We start from the raw sequence: 24,926 nt of genomic DNA on the forward strand, positions 1-24,926 counted from the left end.
GTTTGACTGATCGCCCTGCAGTTACCTGGTTTCTCTCCACACTCTTATAATGGAGTGACGTTAGACTGATCGGCCTGTAGTTACCTGGTTTCTCTCCCCACTCTTTTAATGGAGTGATGTTAGACTGATCTGCCTGTAGTTACCTGGTTTCTCTCCACACTCTTATAATGGAGTGAAGTTAGACTGATCGGCCTGTAGTTACCTGGTTTCTCTCCACACTCTTATAATGGAGTGATGTTAGACTGATCCGCCTGTAGTTACCTGGTTTCTTTCCACACTCTTATCATGGAGTGATGTTGGACTGATCGGCCTGTAGTTACCTGGTTTCTCTCCCCACTCTTATAATCGACTGACGTTTGACTGATCGGCCTGTAGTTACCTGGTTTCTCTCCACACTCTTATAATGGAGTGACGTTAGACTGATCGGGCTGTAGTTACCTCGTTTCTCTCCACACTCTTATAATGGAGTGATGTTAGGCTGATCGGCCTGTAGTTACCTGGTTTCTCTCCACACTCTTACACTGAGGTGATGTTAGAATGATCGGCCTGTAGTTACCTGGTTTCGATCCGCATTCTTATAACGGAGTGACGTTAGACTGATCGGCCTGTAGTTACCTGGTTTCTCTCCACACTCTTAAAATGGAGTGATGTTAGACTGATCGGACTGTAGTTACCTGGTTTCTCTCTACAGTCTTATAATGGAGTGAGGTTAGACTGATCGGCCTGTAGTTTCCTGTTTTCTCTCCCCACTTTTATAACGGAGTTATGTTAGACCGATCGGCCTGTTGTTATCTGGTTTCTCTTCCCACTCTTATAATGGAGTGACGTTAGACTGATCGGCCTGTAGTTACCTGGTTTCTCTCCACACTCTTATAATGGAGTGATGTTAGACTGATCGGCCTGTTGTTACCTGGTTCCTCTCCGCACTTTTATAATGGAGTGATGTTAGACTGATAGGCCTGTAGTTACCTGGTTTCTCTCCCGACTCTTATAATGGAGTGATGTTAGACTGATCGGCCTGTAGTTACCTGGTTTCTCTCCCCACTCTTATAATGGAGTGACGTTAGACTGATCGGCCTGTAGTTACCTGGTTTCTCTCCCCACCCTTATAATGGAGTGACGTTAGACTGATCGGCCTGTCGTTACCTGGTTTCTCTCCGCACTCTTATAATGGAGTGATGTTGGACTGATCGGCCTGTAGTTACCTGGTTTCTCTCCACACTCTTATAATGGAGTGATGTTAGACTGATCGGCCTGTAGTTACCTGGTTTCTCTCCACACTCTTTTAATGGAGTGACGTTAAACTGATCGGCCTGTAGTTACCTGGTTTCTCTCCGCACTCTTCAAAAGGAGTGATGTTGGACTGATCGGCCTGTAGTTACCTGGTTTCTCTCCACACTCTTATAATGGAGTGATGTTAGACTGATCGGCCTGTAGTTACCTGGTTTCTCTCCCCACTCTTATAATGGAGTGACGTTAGACTAATCGGCCTGTAGTTCCCTGGTTTCTCTCCCCACTCTTATAATGAAGTGATGTTCGCCTAATCGGCCTGTAGTTACCTGGTTTCTCGCCACACTCTTATAATGAAGTGATGTTGGACTGATCGGCCTGTAGTTACCTGGTTTCTCTCCCCACTCTTATAATGGAGTGACGTGAGACTAATCGGCCTGTTGTTCCCTGGTTTCTCTCCCCACTCTTATAATGAACTGATGTTAGACTAATCGGCCTGTAGTTACCTGGTTTCTCTCCCCACTCTTATAATGGAGTGATGTTAGACTGATCGGCCTGTAGTTACCTGGTTTCTCTACCCACTCTTATAATGGAGTGATGTTGGACTGATCGGCCTGTAGTTACCTGGTTTCTCTCCACACCCTTATAGTGGAGTGACGTTAGACTGATCGGCCTGTAGTTACCTGGTTTCTCTCCCCAGTCTTATAATGGAGTGATGTTTGACTGATCGGCCTGTAGTTACCTGGTTTCTCTCCACACTCTTATAATGGAGTGACGTGAGACTAATCGGCCTGTAGTTCCCTGGTTTCTCTCCCCACTCTTATAATGAAGTGATGTTAGACTAATCGGCCTGCAGTTACCTGGTTTCTCTCCCCACTCTTATAATGGAGTGATGTTAGACTGATCGGCCTGTAGTTACCTGGTTTCTCTCCCCACTCTTATAATGGAGTGATGTTAGACTGATCGGCCTGTAGTTACCTGGTTTCTCTCCCCACTCTTATAATGGAGTGACGTTAGACTGATCGGCCTGTAGTTACCTGGTTTCTCTCCACACTCTTATAATGGAGTGACGTTAAACTGATCGGCCTGTAGTTACCTGGTTTCTCTCCACACCCTTATAATGGAGTGACGTTAGACTGATCGGCCTGTAGTTACCTGGTTTCTCTCCCCACTCTTATAATGGAGTGATGTTTTACTGATCGGCCTGTAGTTACCTGGTTTCTCTCCACACTCTTATAATGGAGTGACGTTAGGCTGATCGGCCTGTAGTTACCTGGTTTCTCTCCACACTCTTATAATGGAGTGATGTTAGACTGATCGGCCTGTAGTTACCTTGTTTCTCTCCCCACTCTTATAATGGAGTGATGTTAGACTGATCGGCCTGTAGTTACCTGGATTCTCTCCCCACTCTTATAATGGAGTGGTGTTAGACTGATCTGCCTGTAGTTACCTGGTTTCTCTCCACACTCTTATGGAGTGAAGTTAGACTGATCGGCCTGTAGTTACCTGGTTTCTCTCCACACTCTTATAATGGAGTGATGTTAGACTGATCCGCCTGTAGTTACCTGGTTTCTTTCCACACTCTTATCATGGAGTGATGTTGGACTGATCGGCCTGTAGTTACCTGGTTTCTCTCCCCACTCTTATAATCGACTGACGTTAGACTGATCGGCCTGTTGTTACCTGGTTTCTCTCCACACTCTTATAATGGAGTGACGTTAGACTGATCGGCCTGTAGTTACCTGGTTTCTCTCCACACTCTTATAATGGAGTGATGTTAGACTGATCGGCCTGTAGTTACCTGGTTTCTCTCCACACTCTTATAATGAGGTGATGTTAGAATGATCGGCCTGTAGTTACCTGGTTTCGATCCGCATTCTTATAACGGAGTGACGTTAGACTGATCGGCCTGTAGTTACCTGGTTTCTCTCCACACTCTTAAAATGGAGTGATGTTAGACTGATCGGACTGTAGTTACCTGGTTTCTCTCTACAGTCTTATAATGGAGTGAGGTTAGACTGATCGGCCTGTAGTTTCCTGTTTTCTCTCCCCAATCTTATAACGGAGTGTTGTTAGACCGATCGGCCTGTTGTTATCTGGTTTCTCTTCCCACTCTTATAATGGAGTGACGTTAGACTGATCGGCCTGTAGTTACCTGGTTTCTCTCCACACTCTTATAATGGAGTGACGTTAGGCTGATCGGCCTGTAGTTACCTGGTTTCTCTCCCCACTCTTATAATGGAGTGACGTTAGAATGATCGGCCTGTAGTTACCTGGTTTCTCTCCCCACTCTTATAATGGAGTGACGTTAATCTGATCGCCCGGTAGTTACCTGGTTTCTCTCCACACCCTTATAATGGAGTGATGTTAGACTGATCGGAGTGTAGTTACCTGGTTTCTCTCCACACTCTTATAATGGAGTGACGTTAGACTGATCGGCCTGTAGTTACCTCGTTTCTCTCCACACTCTTATAATGGAGTGACGTTAGACTGATCAGCCTGCAGTTAACTGGTTTCTCTCCCCACTCTTATAATGGAGTGATGTTAGACTGACCGGCCTGTAGTGAACTGGTTTCTCTCCACACTCTTATAATGGAGTGATGTTAGACTGATCGGCCTGTAGTTACCTGGTTCCTCTCCGCACTTTTATAATGGAGTGATGTTAGACTGATAGGCCTGTAGTTACCTGGTTTCTCTCCCCACTCTTATAATGGAGTGACGTTAGACTGATCGGCCTGTAGTTACCTGGTTTCTCTCCCCACTCTTATAATGAAGTGATGTTCGCCTAATCGGCCTGTAGTTACCTGGTTTCTCGCCACACTCTTATAATGAAGTGATGTTGGACTGATCGGCCTGTAGTTACCTGGTTTCTCTCCCCACTCTTATAATGGAGTGACGTGAGACTAATCGGCCTGTTGTTCCCTGGTTTCTCTCCCCACTCTTATAATGAACTGATGTTAGACTAATCGGCCTGTAGTTACCTGGTTTCTCTCCCCACTCTTATAATGGAGTGATGTTAGACTGATCGGCCTGTAGTTACCTGGTTTCTCTACCCACTCTTATAATGGAGTGATGTTGGACTGATCGGCCTGTAGTTACCTGGTTTCTCTCCACACCCTTATAATGGAGTGACGTTAGACTGATCGGCCTGTAGTTACCTGGTTTCTCTCCCCAGTCTTATAATGGAGTGATGTTTGACTGATCGGCCTGTAGTTACCTGGTTTCTCTCCACACTCTTATAATGGAGTGACGTGAGACTAATCGGCCTGTAGTTCCCTGGTTTCTCTCCCCACTCTTATAATGAAGTGATGTTAGACTAATCGGCCTGCAGTTACCTGGTTTCTCTCCCCACTCTTATAATGGAGTGATGTTAGACTGATCGGCCTGTAGTTACCTGGTTTCTCTCCCCACTCTTATAATGGAGTGATGTTAGACTGATCGGCCTGTAGTTACCTGGTTTCTCTCCCCACTCTTATAATGGAGTGACGTTAGACTGATCGGCCTGTAGTTACCTGGTTTCTCTCCACACTCTTATAATGGAGTGACGTTAAACTGATCGGCCTGTAGTTACCTGGTTTCTCTCCACACCCTTATAATGGAGTGACGTTAGACTGATCGGCCTGTAGTTACCTGGTTTCTCTCCCCACTCTTATAATGGAGTGATGTTTTACTGATCGGCCTGTAGTTACCTGGTTTCTCTCCACACTCTTATAATGGAGTGACGTTAGGCTGATCGGCCTGAAGTTACCTGGTTTCTCTCCACACTCTTATAATGGAGTGATGTTAGACTGATCGGCCTGTAGTTACCTTGTTTCTCTCCCCACTCTTATAATGGAGTGATGTTAGACTGATCGGCCTGTAGTTACCTGGATTCTCTCCCCACTCTTATAATGGAGTGGTGTTAGACTGATCTGCCTGTAGTTACCTGTTTTCTCTCCACACTCTTATGGAGTGAAGTTAGACTGATCGGCCTGTAGTTACCTGGTTTCTCTCCACACTCTTATAATGGAGTGATGTTAGACTGATCCGCCTGTAGTTACCTGGTTTCTTTCCACACTCTTATCATGGAGTGATGTTGGACTGATCGGCCTGTAGTTACCTGGTTTCTCTCCCCACTCTTATAATCGACTGACGTTAGACTGATCGGCCTGTTGTTACCTGGTTTCTCTCCACACTCTTATAATGGAGTGACGTTAGACTGATCGGCCTGTAGTTACCTGGTTTCTCTCCACACTCTTATAATGGAGTGATGTTAGACTGATCGGCCTGTAGTTACCTGGTTTCTCTCCACACTCTTATAATGAGGTGATGTTAGAATGATCGGCCTGTAGTTACCTGGTTTCAATCCGCATTCTTATAACGGAGTGACGTTAGACTGATCGGCCTGTAGTTACCTGGTTTCTCTCCACACTCTTAAAATGGAGTGATGTTAGACTGATCGGACTGTAGTTACCTGGTTTCTCTCTACAGTCTTATAATGGAGTGAGGTTAGATTGATCGGCCTGTAGTTTCCTGTTTTCTCTCCCCAATCTTATAACGGAGTGTTGTTAGACCGATCGGCCTGTTGTTATCTGGTTTCTCTTCCCACTCTTATAATGGAGTGACGTTAGACTGATCGGCCTGTAGTTACCTGGTTTCTCTCCACACTCTTATAATGGAGTGACGTTAGGCTGATCGGCCTGTAGTTACCTGGTTTCTCTCCCCACTCTTATAATGGAGTGACGTTAGAATGATCGGCCTGTAGTTACCTGGTTTCTCTCCCCACTCTTATAATGGAGTGACGTTAATCTGATCGCCCGGTAGTTACCTGGTTTCTCTCCACACCCTTATAATGGGGTGATGTTAGACTGATCGGAGTGTAGTTACCTGGTTTCTCTCCACACTCTTATAATGGAGTGACGTTAGACTGATCGGCCTGTAGTTACCTCGTTTCTCTCCACACTCTTATAATGGAGTGACGTTAGACTGATCAGCCTGCAGTTAACTGGTTTCTCTCCCCACTCTTATAATGGAGTGATGTTAGACTGACCGGCCTGTAGTGACCTGGTTTCTCTCCACACTCTTATAATGGAGTGATGTTAGACTGATCGGCCTGTAGTTACCTGGTTCCTCTCCGCACTTTTATAATGGAGTGATGTTAGACTGATAGGCCTGTAGTTACCTGGTTTCTCTCCCCACTCTTATAATGGAGTGACGTTAGACTGATCGGCCTGTAGTTACCTGGTTTCTCTCCCCACTCTTATAATGGAGTGACGTTAGACTGATCGGCCTGTCGTTACCTGGTTTCTCTCCGCACTCTTATAATGGAGTGATGTTGGACTGATCGGCCTGTAGTTACCTGGTTTCTCTCCACACTCTTATAATGGAGTGATGTTAGACTGATCGGCCTGTAGTTACCTGGTTTCTCTCCACACTCTTCAAAAGGAGTGATGTTGGACTGATCGGCCTGTAGTTACCTGGTTTCTCTCCACACTCTTATAATGGAGTGATGTTCGACTGATCGGCCTGTAGTTACCTGGTTTCTCTCCCCACTCTTATAATGGAGTGGCGTTAGACTAATCGGCCTGTAGTTCCCTGGTTTCTCTCCCCACTCTTATAATGAAGTGATGTTCGCCTAATCGGCCTGTCGTTACCTGGTTTCTCGCCACACTCTGATAATGAAGTGATGTTGGACTGATCGGCCTGTAGTTACCTGGTTTCTCTCCCCACTCTTATAATGGAGTGACGTTAGACTAATCGGCCTGTTGTTCCCTGGTTTCTCTCCCCACTCTTATAATGAAGTGATGTTAGACTAATCGGCCTGTAGTTACCTGGTTTCTCTCCCCACTCTTATAATGGAGTGATGTTGGACTGATCGGCCTGTAGTTACCTGGTTTCTCTCCACACCCTTATAATGGAGTGACGTTAGACTGATCGGCCTGTAGTTACCTGGTTTCTCTCCCCAGTCTTATAATGGAGTGATGTTTGACTGATCGCCCTGCAGTTACCTGGTTTCTCTCCACACTCTTATAATGGAGTGACGTTAGACTGATCGGCCTGTAGTTACCTGGTTTCTCTCCCCACTCTTTTAATGGAGTGATGTTAGACTGATCTGCCTGCAGTTACCTGGTTTCTCTCCACACTCTTATAATGGAGTGAAGTTAGACTGATCGGCCTGTAGTTACCTGGTTTCTCTCCACACTCTTATAATGGAGTGATGTTAGACTGATCCGCCTGTAGTTACCTGGTTTCTTTCCACACTCTTATCATGGAGTGATGTTGGACTGATCGGCCTGTAGTTACCTGGTTTCTCTCCCCACTCTTATAATCGACTGACGTTTGACTGATCGGCCTGTAGTTACCTGGTTTCTCTCCACACTCTTATAATGGAGTGACGTTAGACTGATCGGGCTGTAGTTACCTCGTTTCTCTCCACACTCTTATAATGGAGTGATGTTAGGCTGATCGGCCTGTAGTTACCTGGTTTCTCTCCACACTCTTACACTGAGGTGATGTTAGAATGATCGGCCTGTAGTTACCTGGTTTCGATCCGCATTCTTATAACGGAGTGACGTTAGACTGATCGGCCTGTAGTTACCTGGTTTCTCTCCACACTCTTAAAATGGAGTGATGTTAGACTGATCGGACTGTAGTTACCTGGTTTCTCTCTACAGTCTTATAATGGAGTGAGGTTAGACTGATCGGCCTGTAGTTTCCTGTTTTCTCTCCCCACTTTTATAACGGAGTTATGTTAGACCGATCGGCCTGTTGTTATCTGGTTTCTCTTCCCACTCTTATAATGGAGTGACGTTAGACTGATCGGCCTGTAGTTACCTGGTTTCTCTCCACACTCTTATAATGGAGTGACGTTAGGCTGATCGGCCTGTAGTTACCTGGTTTCTCTCCCCACTCTTATAATGGAGTGACGTTAGAATGATCGGCCTGTAGTTACCTGGTTTCTCTCCCCACTCTTATAATGGAGTGACGTTTATCTGATCGCCCGGTAGTTACCTGGTTTCTCTCCACACTCTTATAATGGAGTGATGTTAGACTGATCGGACTGTAGTTACCTGGTTTCACTCCACACTCTTATAATGGAGTGACGTTAGACTGATCGGCCTGTAGTTACCTCGTTTCTCTCCACACTCTTATAATGGAGTGACGTTAGACTGATCAGCCTGTAGTTAACTGGTTTCTCTCCCCACTCTTATAATGGAGTGATGTTAGACTGACCGGCCTGTAGTTACCTGGTTTCTCTCCACACTCTTATAATGGAGTGATGTTAGACTGATCGGCCTGTAGTTACCTGGTTTCTCTCCCCACTCTTATAATGGAGTGATGTTAGACTGATCGGCCTGTAGTTACCTCGTTTCTCTCCCCACTCTTATAATGGAGTGATGTTAGACTGATCGGCCTGTAGTTTCCTGGTTCCTCTCCGCACTTTTATAATGGAGTGATGTTAGACTGATAGGCCTGTAGTTACCTGGTTTCTCTCCCGACTCTTATAATGGAGTGATGTTAGACTGATCGGCCTGTAGTTACCTGGTTTCTCTCCCCACTCTTATAATGGAGTGACGTTAGACTGATCGGCCTGTAGTTACCTGGTTTCTCTCCCCACTCTTATAATGGAGTGACGTTAGACTGATCGGCCTGTCGTTACCTGGTTTCTCTCCGCACTCTTTTCATGGAGTGATGTTGGACTGATCGGCCTGTAGTTACCTGGTTTCTCTCCACACTCTTATAATGGAGTGATGTTAGACTGATCGGCCTGTAGTTACCTGGTTTCTCTCCACACTCTTTTAATGGAGTGACGTTAAACTGATCGGCCTGTAGTTACCTGGTTTCTCTCCGCACTCTTCAAAAGGAGTGATGTTGGACTGATCGGCCTGTAGTTACCTGGTTTCTCTCCACACTCTTATAATGGAGTGATGTTAGACTGATCGGCCTGTAGTTACCTGGTTTCTCTCCCCACTCTTATAATGGAGTGACGTTAGACTAATCGGCCTGTAGTTCCCTGGTTTCTCTCCCCACTCTTATAATGAAGTGATGTTCGCCTAATCGGCCTGTAGTTACCTGGTTTCTCGCCACACTCTTATAATGAAGTGATGTTGGACTGATCGGCCTGTAGTTACCTGGTTTCTCTCCCCACTCTTATAATGGAGTGACGTTAGACTAATCGGCCTGTTGTTCCCTGGTTTCTCTCCCCACTCTTATAATGAAGTGATGTTAGACTAATCGGCCTGTAGTTACCTGGTTTCTCTCCCCACTCTTATAATGGAGTGATGTTAGACTGATCGGCCTGTCGTTACCTGGTTTCTCTACCCACTCTTATAATGGAGTGATGTTGGACTGATCGGCCTGTAGTTACCTGGTTTCTCTCCACACCCTTATAATGGAGTGACGTCAGACTGATCGGCCTGTAGTTACCTGGTTTCTCTCCCCAGTCTTATAATGGAGTGATGTTTGACTGATCGGCCTGTAGTTACCTGGTTTCTCTCCACACTCTTATAATGGAGTGACGTTAGACTAATCGGCCTGTAGTTCCCTGGTTTCTCTCCCCACTCTTATAATGAAGTGATGTTCGACTAATCGGCCTGTAGTTACCTGGTTTCTCTCCCCACTCTTATAATGGAGTGATGTTAGACTGTTCGGCCTGTAGTTACCTGGTTTCTCTCCCCACTCTTATAATGGAGTGATGTTAGACTGATCGGCCTGTAGTTACCTGGTTTCTCTCCCCGCTCTTATAATGGAGTGACGTTAGACTCATCGGCCTGTAGTTACCTGGTTTCTCTCCACACTCTTATAATGGAGTGACGTTAAACTGATCGGCCTGTAGTTACCTGGTTTCTCTCCACACCCTTATAATGGAGTGACGTTAGACTGATCGGCCTGTAGTTACCTGGTTTCTCTCCCCACTCTTATAATGGAGTGATGTTTTACTGATCGGCCTGTAGTTACCTGGTTTCTCTCCACACTCTTATAATGGAGTGACGTTAGGCTGATCGGCCTGTAGTTACCTGGTTTCTCTCCACACTCTTATAATGGAGTGATGTTAGACTGATCGGCCTGTAGTTACCTTGTTTCTCTCCCCACTCTTATAATGGAGTGATGTTAGACTGATCGGCCTGTAGTTACCTGGATTCTCTCCACACTCTTATAATGGAGTGAAGTTAGACTGATCGGCCTGTAGTTACCTGGTTTCTCTCCACACTCTTATAATGGAGTGATGTTAGACTGATCCGCCTGTAGTTACCTGGTTTCTTTCCACACTCTTATCATGGAGTGATGTTGGACTGATCGGCCTGTAGTTACCTGGTTTCTCTCCCCACTCTTATAATCGACTGACGTTAGACTGATCGGCCTGTAGTTACCTGGTTTCTCTCCACACTCTTATAATGGAGTGACGTTAGACTGATCGGCCTGTAGTTACCTGGTTTCTCTCCACACTCTTATAATGGAGTGATGTTAGACTGATCGGCCTGTAGTTACCTGGTTTCTCTCCACACTCTTATAATGAGGTGATGTTAGAATGATCGGCCTGTAGTTACCTGGTTTCGATCCGCATTCTTATAACGGAGTGACGTTAGACTGATCGGCCTGTAGTTACCTGGTTTCTCTCCACACTCTTAAAATGGACTGATGTTAGACTGATCGGACTGTAGTTACCTGGTTTCTCTCTACAGTCTTATAATGGAGTGAGGTTAGACTGATCGGCCTGTAGTTTCCTGTTTTCTCTCCCCACTCTTATAACGGAGTGATGTTAGACCGATCGGCCTGTTGTTATCTGGTTTCTCTTCCCACTCTTATAATGGAGTGACGTTAGACTGATCGGCCTGTAGTTACCTGGTTTCTCTCCACACTCTTATAATGGAGTGACGTTAGGCTGATCGGCCTGTAGTTACCTGGTTTCTCTCCCCACTCTTATAATGGAGTGACGTTAGAATGATCGGCCTGTAGTTACCTGCTTTCTCTCCCCACTCTTATAATGGAGTGACGTTAATCTGATCGCCCGGTAGTTACCTGGTTTCTCTCCACACCCTTATAATGGAGTGATGTTAGACTGATCGGTATGTAGTTACCTGGTTTCTGTCCACACTCTTATAATGGAGTGACGTTAGACTAATCGGCCTGTAGTTCCCTCGTTTCTCTCCACACTCTTATAATGGAGTGACGTTAGACTGATCAGCCTGCAGTTAACTGGTTTCTCTCCCCACTCTTATAATGGAGTGATGTTAGACTGACCGGCCTGTAGTTACCTGGTTTCTCTCCACACTCTTATAATGGAGTGATGTTAGACTGATCGGCCTGTAGTTACCTGGTTCCTCTCCGCACTTTTATAATGGAGTGATGTTAGACTGATAGGCCTGTAGTTACCTGGTTTCTCTCCCGACTCTTATAATGGAGTGATGTTAGACTGATCGGCCTGTAGTTATATGGTTTCTCTCCCCACTCTTATAATGGAGTGACGTTAGACTGATCGGCCTGTAGTTACCTGGTTTCTCTCCCCACTCTTATAATGGAGTGACGTTAGACTGATCGGCATGTCGTTACCTGGTTTCTCTCCGCACTCTTATAATGGAGTGATGTTGGACTGATCGGCCTGTAGTTACCTGGTTTCTCTCCACACTCTTATAATGGAGTGATGTTAGACTGATCGGCCTGTAGTTACCTGGTTTCTCTCCACACTCTTTTAATGGAGTGACGTTAAACTGATCGGCCTGTAGTTACCTGGTTTCTCTCCGCACTCTTCAAAAGGAGTGATGTTGGACTGATCGGCCTGTAGTTACCTGGTTTCTCTCCACACTCTTATAATGGAGTGATGTTAGACTGATCGGCCTGTAGTTACCTGGTTTCTCTCCCCACTCTTATAATGGAGTGACGTTAGACTAATCGGCCTGTAGTTCCCTGGTTTCTCTCCCCACTCTTATAATGAAGTGATGTTCGCCTAATCGGCCTGTCGTTACCTGGTTTCTCGCCACACTCTGATAATGAAGTGATGTTGGACTGATCGGCCTGTAGTTACCTGGTTTCTCTCCCCACTCTTATAATGGAGTGACGTTAGACTAATCGGCCTGTTGTTCCCTGGTTTCTCTCCCCACTCTTATAATGAAGTGATGTTAGACTAATCGGCCTGTAGTTACCTGGTTTCTCTCCCCACTCTTATAATGGAGTGATGTTGGACTGATCGGCCTGTAGTTACCTGGTTTCTCTCCCCACTCTTATAATGGAGTGATGTTGGACTGATCGGCCTGTAGTTACCTGGTTTCTCTCCACACCCTTATAATGGAGCGATGTTAGACTTATCGGCCTGTAGTTACCTGGTTTCTCTCCCCAGTCTTATAATGGAGTGATGTTTGACTGATCGGCCTGTAGTTACCTGGTTTCTCTCCACACTCTTATAATGGAGTGACGTTAGACTGATCGGCCTGTAGTTACCTGGTTTCTCTCCCCACTCTTTTAATGGAGTGATGTTAGACTGATCTGCCTGTAGTTACCTGGTTTCTCTCCACACTCTTATAATGGAGTGAAGTTAGACTGATCGGCCTGTAGTTACCTGGTTTCTCTCCACACTCTTATAATGGAGTGATGTTAGACTGATCCGCCTGTAGTTACCTGGTTTCTTTCCACACTCTTATCATGGAGTGATGTTGGACTGATCGGCCTGTAGTTACCTGGTTTCTCTCCCCACTCTTATAATCGACTGACGTTAGACTGATCGGCCTGTAGTTACCTGGTTTCTCTCCACACTCTTATAATGAAGTGATGTTAGACTAATCGGCCTGTAGTTACCTGGTTTCTCTCCCCACTCTTATAATGGAGTGATGTTAGACTGATCGGCCTGTAGTTACCTGGTTTCTCTCCCCACTCTTATAATGGAGTGATGTTAGACTGATCGGCCTGTAGTTACCTGGTTTCTCTCCCCGCTCTTATAATGGAGTGACGTTAGACTCATCGGCCTGTAGTTACCTGGTTTCTCTCCACACTCTTATAATGGAGTGATGTTAAACTGATCGGCCTGTAGTTACCTGGTTTCTCTCCACACCCTTATAATGGAGTGACGTTAGACTGATCGGCCTGTAGTTACCTGGTTTCTCTCCCCACTCTTATAATGGAGTGATGTTTTACTGATCGGCCTGTAGTTACCTGGTTTCTCTCCACACTCTTATAATGGAGTAACGTTAGGCTGATCGGCCTGTAGTTACCTGGTTTCTCTCCACACTCTGATAATGGAGTGATGTTAGACTGATCGGCCTGTAGTTACCTTGTTTCTCTCCCCACTCTTATAATGGAGTGATGTTAGACTGATCGGCCTGTAGTTACCTGGATTCTCTCCCCACTCTTATAATGGAGTGATGTTAGACTGATCTGCCTGTAGTTACCTGGTTTCTCTCCACACTCTTATGGAGTGAAGTTAGACTGATCGGCCTGTAGTTACCTGGTTTCTCTCCACACTCTTATAATGGAGTGATGTTAGACTGATCCGCCTGTAGTTACCTGGTTTCTTTCCACACTCTTATCATGGAGTGATGTTGGACTGATCGGCCTGTAGTTACCTGGTTTCTCTCCCCACTCTTATAATCGACTGACGTTAGACTGATCGGCCTGTAGTTACCTGGTTTCTCTCCACACTCTTATAATGGAGTGACGTTAGACTGATCGGCCTGTAGTTACCTGGTTTCTCTCCACACTCTTATAATGGAGTGATGTTAGACTGATCGGCCTGTAGTTACCTGGTTTCTCTCCACACTCTTATAATGAGGTGATGTTAGAATGATCGGCCTGTAGTTACCTGGTTTCGATCCGCATTCTTATAACGGAGTGACGTTAGACTGATCGGCCTGTAGTTACCTGGTTTCTCTCCACACTCTTAAAATGGAGTGATGTTAGACTGATCGGACTGTAGTTACCTGGTTTCTCTCTGCAGTCTTATAATGGAGTGAGGTTAGACTGATCGGCCTGTAGTTTCCTGTTTTCTCTCCCCACTCTTATAACGGAGTGATGTTAGACCGATCGGCCTGTTGTTATCTGGTTTCTCTTCCCACTCTTATAATGGAGTGACGTTAGACTGATCGGCCTGTAGTTACCTGGTTTCTCTCCACACTCTTATAATGGAGTGACGTTAGGCTGATCGGCCTGTAGTTACCTGGTTTCTCTCCCCACTCTTATAATGGAGTGACGTTAGAATGATCGGCCTGTAGTTACCTGGTTTCTCTCCCCACTCTTATAATGGAGTGACGTTAATCTGATCGCCCGGTAGTTACCTGGTTTCTCTCCACACCCTTATAATGGAGTGATGTTAGACTGATCGGACTGTAGTTACCTGGTTTCTCTCCACACTCTTATAATGGAGTGACGTTAGACTAATCGGCCTGTAGTTCCCTCGTTCCTCTCCACACTCTTATAATGGAGTGACGTTAGACTGACCGGCCTGTAGTTACCTGGTTTCTCTCCACACTCTTATAATGGAGTGATGTTAGACTGATCGGCCTGTAGTTACCTGGTTTCTCTCCACACTCTTCAAAAGGAGTGATGTTGGACTGATCGGCCTGTAGTTACCTGGTTTCTCTCCACACTCTTATAATGGAGTGATGTTCGACTGATCGGCCTGTAGTTACCTGGTTTCTCTCCCCACTCTTATAATGGAGTGACGTTAGACTAATCGGCCTGTAGTTCCCTGGTTTCTCTCCCCACTCTTATAATGAAGTGATGTTCGCCTAATCGGCCTGTCGTTACCTGGTTTCTCGCCACACTCTGATAATGAAGTGATGTTGGACTGATCGGCCTGTAGTTACCTGGTTTCTCTCCCCACTCTTATAATGGAGTGACGTTAGACTATGCGGCCTGTTGTTCCCTGGTTTCTCTCCCCACTCTTATAATGAAGTGATGTTAGACTAATCGGCCTGTAGTTACCTGGTTTCTCTCCCCACTCTTATAATGGAGTGATGTTAGACTGATCGGCCTGTAGTTACCTGGTTTCTCTCCCCACTCTTATAATGGAGTGATGTTGGACTGATCGGCCTGTAGTTACCTGGTTTCTCTCCACACCCTTATAATGGAGTGACGTTAGACTGATCGGCCTGTAGTTACCTGGTTTCTCTCCCCAGTCTTATAATGGAGTGATGTTTGACTGATCGCCCTGCAGTTACCTGGTTTCTCTCCACACTCTTATAATGGAGTGACGTTAGACTGATCGGCCTGTAGTTACCTGGTTTCTCTCCCCACTCTTTTAATGGAGTGATGTTAGACTGATCTGCCTGTAGTTACCTGGTTTCTCTCCACACTCTTATAATGGAGTGAAGTTAGACTGATCGGCCTGTAATTACCTGGTTTCTCTCCACACTCTTATAATGGAGTGATGTTAGACTGATCCGCCTGTAGTTACCTGGTTTCTTTCCACACTCTTATCATGGAGTGATGTTGGACTGATCGGCCTGTAGTTACCTGGTTTCTCTCCCCACTCTTATAATCGACTGACGTTTGACTGATCGGCCTGTAGTTACCTGGTTTCTCTCCACACTCTTATAATGGAGTGACGTTAGACTGATCGGGCTGTAGTTACCTCGTTTCTCTCCACACTCTTATAATGGAGTGATGTTAGGCTGATCGGCCTGTAGTTACCTGGTTTCTCTCCACACTCTTATAATGAGGTGATGTTAGAATGATCGGCCTGTAGTTACCTGGTTTCGATCCGCATTCTTATAACGGAGTGACGTTAGACTGATCGGCCTGTAGTTACCTGGTTTCTCTCCACACTCTTAAAATGGAGTGATGTTAGACTGATCGGACTGTAGTTACCTGGTTTCTCTCTACAGTCTTATAATGGAGTGAGGTTAGACTGATCGGCCTGTAGTTTCCTGTTTTCTCTCCCCACTTTTATAACGGAGTTATGTTAGACCGATCGGCCTGTTGTTATCTGGTTTCTCTTCCCACTCTTATAATGGAGTGACGTTAGACTGATCGGCCTGTAGTTACCTGGTTTCTCTCCACACTCTTATAATGGAGTGACGTTAGGCTGATCGGCCTGTAGTTACCTGGTTTCTCTCCCCACTCTTATAATGGAGTGACGTTAGAATGATCGGCCTGTAGTTACCTGGTTTCTCTCCCCACTCTTATAATGGAGTGACGTTTATCTGATCGCCCGGTAGTTACCTGGTTTCTCTCCACACTCTTATAATGGAGTGATGTTAGAGTGATCGGACTGTAGTTACCTGGTTTCTCTCCACACTCTTATAATGGAGTGACGTTAGACTGATCGGCCTGTAGTTACCTCGTTTCTCTCCACACTCTTATAATGGAGTGACGTTAGACTGATCAGCCTGTAGTTAACTGGTTTCTCTCCCCACTCTTATAATGGAGTGATGTTAGACTGACCGGCCTGTAGTTACCTGGTTTCTCTCCACACTCTTATAATGGAGTGATGTTAGACTGATCGGCCTGTAGTTACCTGGTTTCTCTCCCCACTCTTATAATGGAGTGATGTTAGACTGATCGGCCTGTAGTTACCTCGTTTCTCTCCCCACTCTTATAATGGAGTGATGTTAGACTGATCGGCCTGTAGTTACCTGGTTCCTCTCCGCACTTTTATAATGGAGTGATGTTAGACTGATAGGCCTGTAGTTACCTGGTTTCTCTCCCGACTCTTATAATGGAGTGATGTTAGACTGATCGGCCTGTAGTTACCTGGTTTCTCTCCCCACTCTTATAATGGAGTGACGTTAGACTGATCGGCCTGTAGTTACCTGGTTTCTCTCCCCACTCTTATAATGGAGTGACGTTAGACTGATCGGCCTGTCGTTACCTGGTTTCTCTCCGCACTCTTTTCATGGAGTGATGTTGGACTGATCGGCCTGTAGTTACCTGGTTTCTCTCCACACTCTTATAATGAAGTGATGTTCGCCTAATCGGCCTGTCGTTACCTGGTTTCTCGCCACACTCTGATAATGAAGTGATGTTGGACTGATCGGCCTGTAGTTACCTGGTTTCTCTCCCCACTCTTATAATGGAGTGACGTTAGACTAATCGGCCTGTTGTTCCCTGGTTTCTCTCCCCACTCTTATAATGAAGTGATGTTAGACTAATCGGCCTGTAGTTACCTGGTTTCTCTCCCCACTCTTATAATGGAGTGATGTTAGACTGATCGGCCTGTAGTTACCTGGTTTCTCTCCCCACTCTTATAATGGAGTGATGTTGGACTGATCGGCCTGTAGTTACCTGGTTTCTCTCCACACCCTTATAATGGAGTGACGTTAGACTGATCGGCCTGTAGTTACCTGGTTTCTCTCCCCAGTCTTATAATGGAGTGATGTTTGACTGATCGCCCTGCAGTTACCTGGTTTCTCTCCACACTCTTATAATGGAGTGACGTTAGACTGATCGGCCTGTAGTTACCTGGTTTCTCTCCCCACTCTTTTAATGGAGTGATGTTAGACTGATCTGCCTGTAGTTACCTGGTTTCTCTCCACACTCTTATAATGGAGTGAAGTTAGACTGATCGGCCTGTAGTTACCTGGTTTCTCTCCACACTCTTATAATGGAGTGATGTTAGACTGATCCGCCTGTAGTTACCTGGTTTCTTTCCACACTCTTATCATGGAGTGATGTTGGACTGATCGGCCTGTAGTTACCTGGTTTCTCTCCCCACTCTTATAATCGACTGATGTTTGACTGATCGGCCTGTAGTTACCTGGTTTCTCTCCACACTCTTATAATGGAGTGACGTTAGACTGATCGGGCTGTAGTTACCTCGTTTCTCTCCACACTCTTATAATGGAGTGATGTTAGGCTGATCGGCCTGTAGTTACCTGGTTTCTCTCCACACTCTTATAATGAGGTGATGTTAGAATGATCGGCCTGTAGTTACCTGGTTTCGATCCGCATTCTTATAACGGAGTGACGTTAGACTGATCGGCCTGTAGTTACCTGGTTTCTCTCCACACTCTTAAAATGGAGTGATGTTAGACTGATCGGACTGTAGTTACCTGGTTTCTCTCTACAGTCTTATAATGGAGTGAGGTTAGACTGATCGGCCTGTAGTTTCCTGTTTTCTCTCCCCACTTTTATAACGGAGTTATGTTAGACCGATCGGCCTGTTGTTATCTGGTTTCTCTTCCCACTCTTATAATGGAGTGACGTTAGACTGATCGGCCTGTAGTTACCTGGTTTCTCTCCACACTCTTATAATGGAGTGACGTTAGGCTGATCGGCCTGTAGTTACCTGGTTTCTCTCCCCACTCTTATAATGGAGTGACGTTAGAATGATCGGCCTGTAGTTACCTGGTTTCTCTCCCCACTCTTATAATGGAGTGACGTTTATCTGATCGCCCGGTAGTTACCTGGTTTCTCTCCACACTCTTATAATGGAGTGATGTTAGAGTGATCGGACTGTAGTTACCTGGTTTCTCTCCACACTCTTATAATGGAGTGACGTTAGACTGATCGGCCTGTAGTTACCTCGTTTCTCTCCACACTCTTATAATGGAGTGACGTTAGACTGATCAGCCTGTAGTTAACTGGTTTCTCTCCCCACTCTTATAATGGAGTGATGTTAGACTGACCGGCCTGTAGTTACCTGGTTTCTCTCCACACTCTTATAATGGAGTGATGTTAGACTGATCGGCCTGTAGTTACCTGGTTTCTCTCCCCACTCTTATAATGGAGTGATGTTAGACTGATCGGCCTGTAGTTACCTCGTTTCTCTCCCCACTCTTATAATGGAGTGATGTTAGACTGATCGGCCTGTAGTTACCTGGTTCCTCTCCGCACTTTTATAATGGAGTGATGTTAGACTGATAGGCCTGTAGTTACCTGGTTTCTCTCCCGACTCTTATAATGGAGTGATGTTAGACTGATCGGCCTGTAGTTACCTGGTTTCTCTCCCCACTCTTATAATGGAGTGACGTTAGACTGATCGGCCTGTAGTTACCTGGTTTCTCTCCCCACTCTTATAATGGAGTGACGTTAGACTGATCGGCCTGTCGTTACCTGGTTTCTCTCCGCACTCTTTTCATGGAGTGATGTTGGACTGATCGGCCTGTAGTTACCTGGTTTCTCTCCACACTCTTATAATGGAGTGATGTTAGACTGATCGGCCTGTAGTTACCTGGTTTCTCTCCACACTCTTTTAATGGAGTGACGTTAAACTGATCGGCCTGTAGTTACCTGGTTTCTCTCCGCACTCTTCAAAAGGAGTGATGTTGGACTGATCGGCCTGTAGTTACCTGGTTTCTCTCCACACTCTTATAATGGAGTGATGTTAGACTGATCGGCCTGTAGTTACCTGGTTTCTCTCCCCACTCTTATAATGGAGTGACGTTAGACTAATCGGCCTGTAGTTCCCTGGTTTCTCTCCCCACTCTTATAATGAAGTGATGTTCGCCTAATCGGCCTGTAGTTACCTGGTTTCTCGCCACACTCTTATAATGGAGTGATGTTGGACTGATCGGCCTGTAGTTACCTGGTTTCTCTCCCCACTCTTATAATGGAGTGACGTTAGACTAATCGGCCTGTTGTTCCCTGGTTTCTCTCCCCACTCTTATAATGAAGTGATGTTAGACTAATCGGCCTGTAGTTACCTGGTTTCTCTCCCCACTCTTATAATGGAGTGATGTTAGACTGATCGGCCTGTCGTTACCTGGTTTCTCTACCCACTCTTATAATGGAGTGATGTTGGACTGATCGGCCTGTAGTTACCTGGTTTCTCTCCACACCCTTATAATGGAGTGACGTCAGACTGATCGGCCTGTAGTTACCTGGTTTCTCTCCCCAGTCTTATAATGGAGTGATGTTAGACTGATCGGCCTGTAGTTACCTGGTTTCTCTCCACACTCTTATAATGGAGTGACGTTAGACTAATCGGCCTGTAGTTCCCTGGTTTCTCTCCCCACTCTTATAATGAAGTGATGTTCGACTAATCGGCCTGTAGTTACCAGGTTTCTCTCCCCACTCTTATAATGGAGTGATGTTAGACTGATCGGCCTGTAGTTACCTGGTTTCTCTCCCCACTCTTATAATGGAGTGATGTTAGACTGATCGGCCTGTAGTTACCTGGTTTCTCTCCCCGCTCTTATAATGGAGTGACGTTAGACTCTTCGGCCTGTAGTTACCTGGTTTCTCTCCACACTCTTATAATGGAGTGACGTTAAACTGATCGGCCTGTAGTTACCTGGTTTCTCTCCACACCCTTATAATGGAGTGACGTTAGACTGATCGGCCTGTAGTTACCTGGTTTCTCTCCCCACTCTTATAATGGAGTGATGTTTTACTGATCGGCCTGTAGTTACCTGGTTTCTCTCCACACTCTTATAATGGAGTGACGTTAGGCTGATCGGCCTGTAGTTACCTGGTTTCTCTCCACACTCTTATAATGGAGTGATGTTAGACTGATCGGCCTGTAGTTACCTTGTTTCTCTCCCCACTCTTATAATGGAGTGATGTTAGACTGATCGGACTGTAGTTACCTGGATTCTCTCCACACTCTTATAATGGAGTGAAGTTAGACTGATCGGCCTGTAGTTACCTGGTTTCTCTCCACACTCTTATAATGGAGTGATGTTAGACTGATCCGCCTGTAGTTACCTGGTTTCTTTCCACACTCTTATCATGGAGTGATGTTGGACTGATCGGCCTGTAGTTACCTGGTTTCTCTCCCCACTCTTATAATCGACTGACGTTAGACTGATCGGCCTGTAGTTACCTGGTTTCTCTCCACACTCTTATAATGGAGTGACGTTAGACTGATCGGCCTGTAGTTACCTGGTTTCTCTCCACACTCTTATAATGGAGCGATGTTAGACTGATCGGCCTGTAGTTACCTGGTTTCTCTCCACACTCTTATAATGAGGTGATGTTAGAATGATCGGCCTGTAGTTACCTGGTTTCGATCCGCATTCTTATAACGGAGTGACGTTAGACTGATCGGCCTGTAGTTACCTGGTTTCTCTCCACACTCTTAAAATGGAGTGATGTTAGACTGATCGGACTGTAGTTACCTGGTTTCTCTCTACAGTCTTATAATGGAGTGAGGTTAGACTGATCGGCCTGTAGTTTCCTGTTTTCTCTCCCCACTCTTATAACGGAGTGATGTTAGACCGATCGGCCTGTTGTTATCTGGTTTCTCTTCCCACTCTTATAATGGAGTGACGTTAGACTGATCGGCCTGTAGTTACCTGGTTTCTCTCCACACTCTTATAATGGAGTGACGTTAGGCTGATCGGCCTGTAGTTACCTGGTTTCTCTCCCCACTCTTATAATGGAGTGACGTTAGAATGATCGGCCTGTAGTTACCTGGTTTCTCTCCCCACTCTTATAATGGAGTGACGTTAATCTGATCGCCCGGTAGTTACCTGGTTTCTCTCCACACCCTTATAATGGAGTGATGTTAGACTGATCGGTATGTAGTTACCTGGTTTCTCTCCACACTCTTATAATGGAGTGACGTTAGACTAATCGGCCTGTAGTTCCCTCGTTTCTCTCCACACTCTTATAATGGAGTGACGTTAGACTGATCAGCCTGCAGTTAACTGGTTTCTCTCCCCACTCTTATAATGGAGTGATGTTAGACTGACCGGCCTGTAGTTACCTGGTTTCTCTCCACACTCTTATAATGGAGTGATGTTAGACTGATCGGCCTGCAGTTACCTGGTTCCTCTCCGCACTTTTATAATGGAGTGATGTTAGACTGATAGGCCTGTAGTTACCTGGTTTCTCTCCCGACTCTTATAATGGAGTGATGTTAGACTGATCGGCCTGTAGTTATATGGTTTCTCTCCCCGCTCTTATAATGGAGTGACGTTAGACTGATCGGCCTGTAGTTACCTGGTTTCTCTCCCCACTCTTATAATGGAGTGACGTTAGACTGATCGGCCTGTCGTTACCTGGTTTCTCTCCGCACTCTTATAATGGAGTGATGTTGGACTGATCGGCCTGTAGTTACCTGGTTTCTCTCCACACTCTTATAATGGAGTGATGTTAGACTGATCGGCCTGTAGTTACCTGGTTTCTCTCCACACTCTTTTAATGGAGTGACGTTAAACTGATCGGCCTGTAGTTACCTGGTTTCTCTCCGCACTCTTCAAAAGGAGTGATGTTGGACTGATCGGCCTGTAGTTACCTGGTTTCTCTCCACACTCTTATAATGGAGTGATGTTAGACTGATCGGCCTGTAGTTACCTGGTTTCTCTCCCCACTCTTATAATGGAGTGACGTTAGACTAATCGGCCTGTAGTTCCCTGGTTTCTCTCCCCACTCTTATAATGAAGTGATGTTCGCCTAATCGGCCTGTCGTTACCTGGTTTCTCGCCACACTCTGATAATGAAGTGATGTTGGACTGATCGGCCTGTACTTACCTGGTTTCTCTCCCCACTCTTATGATGGAGTGACGTTAGACTAATCGGCCTGTTGTTCCCTGGTTTCTCTCCCCACTCTTATAATGAAGTGATGTTAGACTAATCGGCCTGTAGTTACCTGGTTTCTCTCCCCACTCTTATAATGGAGTGATGTTGGACTGATCGGCCTGTAGTTACCTGGTTTCTCTCCCCACTCTTATAATGGAGTGATGTTGGACTGATCGGCCTGTAGTTACCTGGTTTCTCTCCACACCCTTATAATGGAGTGATGTTAGACTTATCGGCCTGTAGTTACCTGGTTTCTCTCCCCAGTCTTATAATGGAGTGATGTTTGACTGATCGGCCTGTAGTTACCTGGTTTCTCTCCACACTCTTATAATGGAGTGACGTTAGACTGATCGGCCTGTAGTTACCTGGTTTCTCTCCCCACTCTTTTAATGGAGTGATGTTAGACTGATCTGCCTGTAGTTACCTGGTTTCTCTCCACACTCTTATAATGGAGTGAAGTTAGACTGATCGGCCTGTAGTTACCTGGTTTCTCTCCACACTCTTATAATGGAGTGATGTTAGACTGATCCGCCTGTAGTTACCTGGTTTCTTTCCACACTCTTATCATGGAGTGATGTTGGACTGATCGGCCTGTAGTTACCTGGTTTCTCTCCCCACTCTTATAATCGACTGACGTTAGACTGATCGGCCTGTAGTTACCTGGTTTCTCTCCACACTCTTATAATGAAGTGATGTTAGACTAATCGGCCTGTAGTTACCTGGTTTCTCTCCCCACTCTTATAATGGAGTGATGTTAGACTGATCGGCCTGTAGTTACCTGGTTTCTCTCCCCACTCTTATAATGGAGTGATGTTAGACTGATCGGCCTGTAGTTACCTGGTTTCTCTCCCCGCTCTTATAATGGAGTGACGTTAGACTCATCGGCCTGTAGTTACCTGGTTTCTCTCCACACTCTTATAATGGAGTGACGTTAAACTGATCGGCCTGTAGTTACCTGGTTTCTCTCCACACCCTTATAATGGAGTGACGTTAGACTGATCGGCCTGTAGTTACCTGGTTTCTCTCCCCACTCTTATAATGGAGTGATGTTTTACTGATCGGCCTGTAGTTACCTGGTTTCTCTCCACACTCTTATAATGGAGTAACGTTAGGCTGATCGGCCTGTAGTTACCTGGTTTCTCTCCACACTCTTATAATGGAGTGATGTTAGACTGATCGGCCTGTAGTTACCTTGTTTCTCTCCCCACTCTTATAATGGAGTGATGTTAGACTGATCGGCCTGTAGTTACCTGGATTCTCTCCCCACTCTTATAATGGAGTGATGTTAGACTGATCTGCCTGTAGTTACCTGGTTTCTCTCCACACTCTTATGGAGTGAAGTTAGACTGATCGGCCTGTAGTTACCTGGTTTCTCTCCACACTCTTATAATGGAGTGATGTTAGACTGATCCGCCTGTAGTTACCTGGTTTCTTTCCACACTCTTATCATGGAGTGATGTTGGACTGATCGGCCTGTAGTTACCTGGTTTCTCTCCCCACTCTTATAATCGACTGACGTTAGACTGATCGGCCTGTAGTTACCTGGTTTCTCTCCACACTCTTATAATGGAGTGACGTTAGACTGATCGGCCTGTAGTTACCTGGTTTCTCTCCACACTCTTATAATGGAGTGATGTTAGACTGATCGGCCTGTAGTTACCTGCTTTCTCTCCACACTCTTATAATGAGGTGATGTTAGAATGATCGGCCTGTAGTTACCTGGTTTCGATCCGCATTCTTATAACGGAGTGACGTTAGACTGATCGGCCTGTAGTTACCTGGTTTCTCTCCACACTCTTAAAATGGAGTGATGTTAGACTGATCGGACTGTAGTTACCTGGTTTCTCTCTGCAGTCTTATAATGGAGTGAGGTTAGACTGATCGGCCTGTAGTTTCCTGTTTTCTCTCCCCACTCTTATAACGGAGTGATGTTAGACCGATCGGCCTGTTGTTATCTGGTTTCTCTTCCCACTCTTATAATGGAGTGACGTTAGACTGATCGGCCTGTAGTTACCTGGTTTCTCTCCACACTCTTATAATGGAGTGACGTTAGGCTGATCGGCCTGTAGTTACCTGGTTTCTCTCCCCACTCTTATAATGGAGTGACGTTAGAATGATCGGCCTGTAGTTACCTGGTTTCTCTCCCCACTCTTATAATGGAGTGACGTTAATCTGATCGCCCGGTAGTTACCTGGTTTCTCTCCACACCCTTATAATGGAGTGATGTTAGACTGATCGGACTGTAGTTACCTGGTTTCTCTCCACACTCTTATAATGGAGTGACGTTAGACTAATCGGCCTGTAGTTCCCTCGTTTCTCTCCAC

This window comes from Somniosus microcephalus, chromosome 4 (assembly GCF_052327205.1).
Source record: "Somniosus microcephalus isolate GS21.2 chromosome 4, FLI_Smic_1.0, whole genome shotgun sequence".
Classification (NCBI taxonomy): Eukaryota; Metazoa; Chordata; class Chondrichthyes; order Squaliformes; family Somniosidae; genus Somniosus; species Somniosus microcephalus.